General features: G+C 33.1%; 1 pseudogene; it reads left to right on the forward strand.

The window, feature by feature from the left end:
* Positions 1-2374: 2374 nt before the first annotated feature.
* LOC143070998 (toll-like receptor 4) lies at positions 2375-5357 on the forward strand (annotated as a pseudogene).
* The last annotated feature ends 626 nt before the right edge of the window (positions 5358-5983 follow it).

Consider the following 5983-nt stretch of genomic DNA (forward strand, 5'->3'; position numbering starts at 1 on the left):
TGCTAGAGAAAATCAAGAGCCTTTTAACAAGAACTGTTCGAGATCAACTCATCGCTACTGGTTACCGTGCGATAATACCATTTCGGAGACCTTTGCTAACGAACAGACTTACAGTTTTCCGTATCCAATGTAGTGCAGAGCTCGCCAAAGTTGGAAATAAGCATCGTAGAGGAAGATCCAATGTTCAAATGGAATTTGGTTCATCTTCCTTGGCCCGATCGTAGCCCGGCTTTGAACCATATTGAGCTTATATGGGACACTATTGGGCGGAAAGTGAACGAAAGGACACCCCAGTTCAAACACAACATGAAATAAACAATTCCCTTCATCAGAAATGGATGCTGCTACCTTAGCAACAAATTAGTCGATTTATGGCAGGAATCAGAAGACGTTAAGATGCGGTTATCCGTTTGAATGGAGGCTGCGCACAAAGTACTAATTCTTTGGCGTATAACGATCTACCATGATGTGAACAGTCATCTGAAGATTAATTTTGAAATGTCTGACATTGTAATGTTCGACTACAGTGAAAGTTGTAAAATGCGTTTTTTTGTACAAAAAACCACTTCATTTTGTTATTAAAATTGTGGTTATATAAATCATTTTTTTTTAAAACATTTTTTGTTCGTTTCAATGCCAATGTTATCATGAACTATGTTTCAATAATATTATACACATATTTTATTATATTCCATCCAGAAAAAGGGGCTGATTTTTAAAATTTTAAAAAATCAAGGTGTTGCAATACTTTTTTCCATGTGTATATATAAATCAACGGAATGAATGGAAACAAACTGCCATATTCGTGACTTTGTACAGGCTTTCTATAATGAAAATGGTTGATGAAAACTGATTCTATAGCTAATCAAACCTTCCACCTTTACGACAGTTGTTTTTAGTTCCGTTATATTAACAAAATTTGGTGAGCAATCTAATTAGATTTAATTGGTAAACGTGACTATAAACAAGCACCCAGAACTGTGTAAATATACATCACAGACTTGTACTGGGTGAAGATATACTGCAAGTTTGACCCTTTTGCGGAGATAATTGATTTTCGAAACATAAAAAATGAACAAAAAAACTTTATTAAAAGCATGCGTCCACATCGTTTTTATGGATTTACTTTCTTCATGAGAGATACATTGTTTAGCATAATAATCAGGTATTTCAGTGTTGTGTAAAAACACCTATGCTACACGTAAACTACACAGAGGAACACGTAATCAGTATGAATGAGTTTCTTATTGACAACATAAGTGTTGAATTTGGACAATGTCAACAAATTGTCGGCATTCTTATGGGAACTAACTGTGAGCCTCTCCTTGCCGACCTTTTCTTATTTTCATATGAGTCGGATTTCCTTTAAACACTTGTCAAAAACAAAAAGGTCAAAGAAGTCAGATAATTTTCAAATTGAAATATATTTGGGGGTCAAATTGAAGTTCACATGACAACGGATTCAATGAGGTCGAATTATTAACATGCAAGTGATTAATTTATAATCAATGTTTTTTTAGCTTATTTTGACAAATTTGAACTATACTGGCTACTAAAAGCTAATTACTATTTCATTATTGATTGAGCCAAAAAAAAAGATATCAGCTTTTTTATTCATCTCGTAGCCTGTGTCCCTTTAATATATACTCCAGAACTAGAAATTAACGAAACAACTGACACTGACTTCGTCTGCCTCATGTTTAGACTAATACCTCAAATTTGACATAAATAAAAATCAGCTTAGTACCAGAATCGATGACAAACGTGACGAGTTTGATTTTGAAATTATCAATTCCCCCACCTTAGTAGCAATATAACAACGTCACCTGCATATGGAATATACATTTACCAACTCATTCGGTATTCAAAAGCTTGCTGCTGGTACTTAGACTTTGTAAAACATCACCAGCGTCTTAGCAGAAAGTTCACAAACCAGCGTTATAAATTCAAGTTAAACACGATGGTCGTGAAATATAGATTCTAGGTACTGACGTTGCTTATCATCTTAATTACGTGTTATGGTGTTCTTTTATTTGTCTTTGTCAATTATTACGTTAACTGTTTAGTCTATTTTGGTAATACTCAATTGACCATTGGCACGGTGTGCTATAGTAAATATTTGTATTCTTGTCTTTCATTTTTTACAAATGTGCTTTGTCTATATGACTTTAAGTTTATCTTTGTTGATATATTTGTTTGTTTTATTAACACAATGTTGACTGCTGTACTCTGTTTTTGAAATTCTTGCCTATTATGTATATTTGTTTAGTTCACACAGTGTTGTCTATATAAAAAGCAATTGTATGCGACTATCATACAAGTGAGAGATTAAGTTAGCTATAAATTATAAAATCAACCATTTCTACATAAGTAAATGCACGTACCAAGTAAGAAATGCGAGGGTTGTTATTCATTCGTTTGATTTGTTTGGGCTTTTGATTTTTTTCATTTGATTAGGGACTTTCAATTTTGAATTCCTTCGGAGCTCGGTATTTTTGTTATCTTATTTTTAGTTGCACCGTCGTCAAAAATTTCTTTTGCTATCCGAATAAAAAAAGATTAAAATCCATATGAGAGAAAGAAAAACGTTTTCCATGTGATTGCTCATAAACTCAAGCATCTACTGATATTTACAGCTCATTTTCATGTTATCCAACCATTATTATTTTCCAGAAAGGTCAGGAAAGATATACACCATTACAATTATATGGTTTGTTTAAAGTTATACGGTAGTGGTTTCTGGCCAATTATACCTAGATGACCCACTATGTAAATGTACACACTTCAAACAAAAATTGAATTGTTCTAATAGGAATATGACAGAAATTCCTGCATTATCAAAGAATTTAACTGAAATAAACTTCAGTGGAAATACAATCAAAGAAGTCCCGTATGACGTTTTCTATAACAACGGTTTACTTGAAATGTTAGACTTATCACACAACCTTATTTCTAATTTGCATCGAAGATCATTGTATGGACTAGTGAATATTAAGAGGCTACTTATAAATAACAATGTTATATCATATGTACATGATTATGCTTTGACTGCATTGAAGAGCTTGCTTGAACTTAACTTCAAAATAAACCCTTATGACTCGTTGGTTTGAACTTTACGGGACATTCGCTTATAACAGCCAAATTAGACGTTCGGCAACCGACCAATATGACGAGAAATTTTTAGAGCATGCCTACTCTCCGGAATATGGATGTATCTGGTTTGACTGGTATTTGTAATGTTAAAATGTTAACAGCAGATGTGTTCAAACATTTACCAAATCTTGAAACAATCAGTGTGTCGGCGTGCTCTATTAATTTTATTCATAAAGGGACATTTCGCGCGAATTAAGCAATCTAATCTATCTAGATGTGTCGTTAAATCGCTGTCTGAAATTACGGGCTTAGAAAAATATTACCAACAATCTGCCTTATACTTCAATTAAAACATTAAACATCAACAAAATTCAGCAAGCCTTTGTGTTAAATACGGAAGTAACAATTAAACAATTTCAAAATCTCAAAAATACAACCCTAGAAACTTTATACATTGAAGGTAATAGAATCCAACTACTGTAAACCAACTTATTTTCGCGGATACTTAATTTCGCGTTTTAACCTTCCTAGACCACTTTGCGGCTATTTAATTTCGCGATTTTCTGTAGTTCAATAAGGAATGATCCAAGTATTACATATTCGCGACGATTAATATTCGCGTTATTTTACTACTCGCGAAAGTCGCGAAAATAAATCGCTCGCGAAAATAAGTTAGTTTACAGTAATTGAACCCGGTGCACTTTTGTATCTACCAAAAACAATGCGAAACGTTTACGCGGCAGACAATCAGTTTTCTTACGGAGGCTATATTAAGGATGTTGTCAAAACTCCAATACACTTTGCAAATTTATCAAATTTGTTTACAGCACATAATCCTACCGAAAAACCAGAAATATGTGATTTTGTCGAAGAAAGGTGTATTCGATCATGCGACGGGCAAAACCCATTTTACAAAAAAAAAAATGTACGAACGATATTTGCATTCGCCTGCAGAAGAGCATAACACTATTCAACCTTATATATCAGTCCCGCCGTATATGACAAAATTCATTTACAGAGGTTGTAATTTGCGATATGAAATTCCTCTTGTTATTATTTCAAGCAATAAAGTAAAGTATATTGACGATAGCTCTAATATATATCAATCTATGAATGGATCAGTCGTATCGTTTAACTTTCTTGAGTATTTAGATATGTCGAACAATTTTTGTGCAAACGAATCAGATAATTTTTTTCTGAGAGCTCAACATTTGAAATATCTTTACGTTCAAAATAATCTACTTGGATATGCCTTGCCAAAAGATACAAATGGTGCAATACTAAGGATTGTTGAGAAGCTGGAGGTTATTTACTTAGCGTTTAATAGAATCCAACATCTTCCATGTATGTTTTTCAAACAACAAAGATTACTACGCACGTTGAATATAAGTAACACTATGTTAGATAATATCACCTTTGATATAAGTCATATGGATCACTTGATATATCTTGATATTTAAAAAAAACAGACAGTCATCTCTTTTTCAGAGTTTCTGTGACCAGCTGAAAGAAAAATGCAATCATCAGAATGGGAAACAAAAAGTTGACATTAGTGTAAATTATTGTTGATGTGCTTGTGACAACGTAGACTTCGCTCAATGGGTTTCAACATATCATACACAGCTTGTCAATTTACATTCAACAAACTGCTATCTTAAAAATAGAACTATGGACAACATGGGAGAAGCACAATGTATATACGCTTAATCTAAAAATAAGTGTTCATCATATACTGCTCTGATCATAGGAATTGTTATACTAATCGCTTTCTTTGGTTCAATAGTTCTTTGGGGTTTGTTATATAGACACAGGTGGAAGATACGTTATCTATACTATATAATCAAAAATAAATACAATAGAATAATAAAAATACCAAGCAACAACGATACTCGCGAATATAAATACGATGCATTCATTTCCTACGACGAAAATGACTCAAATGTTGTCCACAATAATCTTTTAAATCAACGTGCAAGGGACGCAGGACTGACAATATGCATCCATAAAAGAAACTTAATTCCAGAAAACGACATCGCGGCTAGTATTAAGTCATTTATTCATGTCAGCCGTAAAGTAATCATTGTTATGTCATGTCACTTTCTAGAATCGGACTATTTATGATTTTCCTGGAACAAATCCGACCTGCGCAGCTACCACTACATATTCTTGAGCTTGTACAAGGTCAGTCTTATATTGAGTATCCAAATGAAGAATATGGCAACACGGTGTTTTGGGAAAAAATTAAAGAAGTTCTGTCGTGCTAATACAGAATGAAAATGAATTTGTTATATTCAATACCATGTATATAGAAGTGTATAACGCTTTCAGGCTATACGGAAATTGGAAACTTAAACAAGACAGTAAAAAAAGTGATTTTTTTTGCTGAGCGCCGTAGGGATATAACCATATCATTCTATCCACCTCGTTCCATAGGGGTTACAAGAGATTATATAACGCAGACGATTTTAACAACTTATTTATAGCATTTGATTAACAAGATTTGTTTTTTGAGTTGTTGAGGACACTATTTCCGGAAATGTTGGTTTTTTAAAATCTTTTGAACATTTCTTTATAACGCTCAGTATTGCAGAATTATTTGGGACACCTTTTTTTCTTAGATAATTCAATCTGGATCTGACTGAAAAAGATTGTAATCGATTTATTCTTATATTTTTGAATCTATATGGAACCACCTTTTCAACAGCTGACCAGAGGCGGGGTCAATTTCGTAGCTGCTTCGATGAGCTTTGCAGATTTTCACTACTGAACGTAAAGTTAGCTTAGTCGCTATATAGATTAAGATAGCACAAACAATTCATTTTTAACGTTAGAGAATCTAAGATGACGTATTATATATATATATATCTAATAGTCCAGTCAAACTAAGATT

The sequence above is a fragment of the Mytilus galloprovincialis genome, chromosome 4 (assembly GCF_965363235.1).
Source record: "Mytilus galloprovincialis chromosome 4, xbMytGall1.hap1.1, whole genome shotgun sequence".
Lineage (NCBI taxonomy): Eukaryota > Metazoa > Mollusca > Bivalvia > Mytilida > Mytilidae > Mytilus > Mytilus galloprovincialis.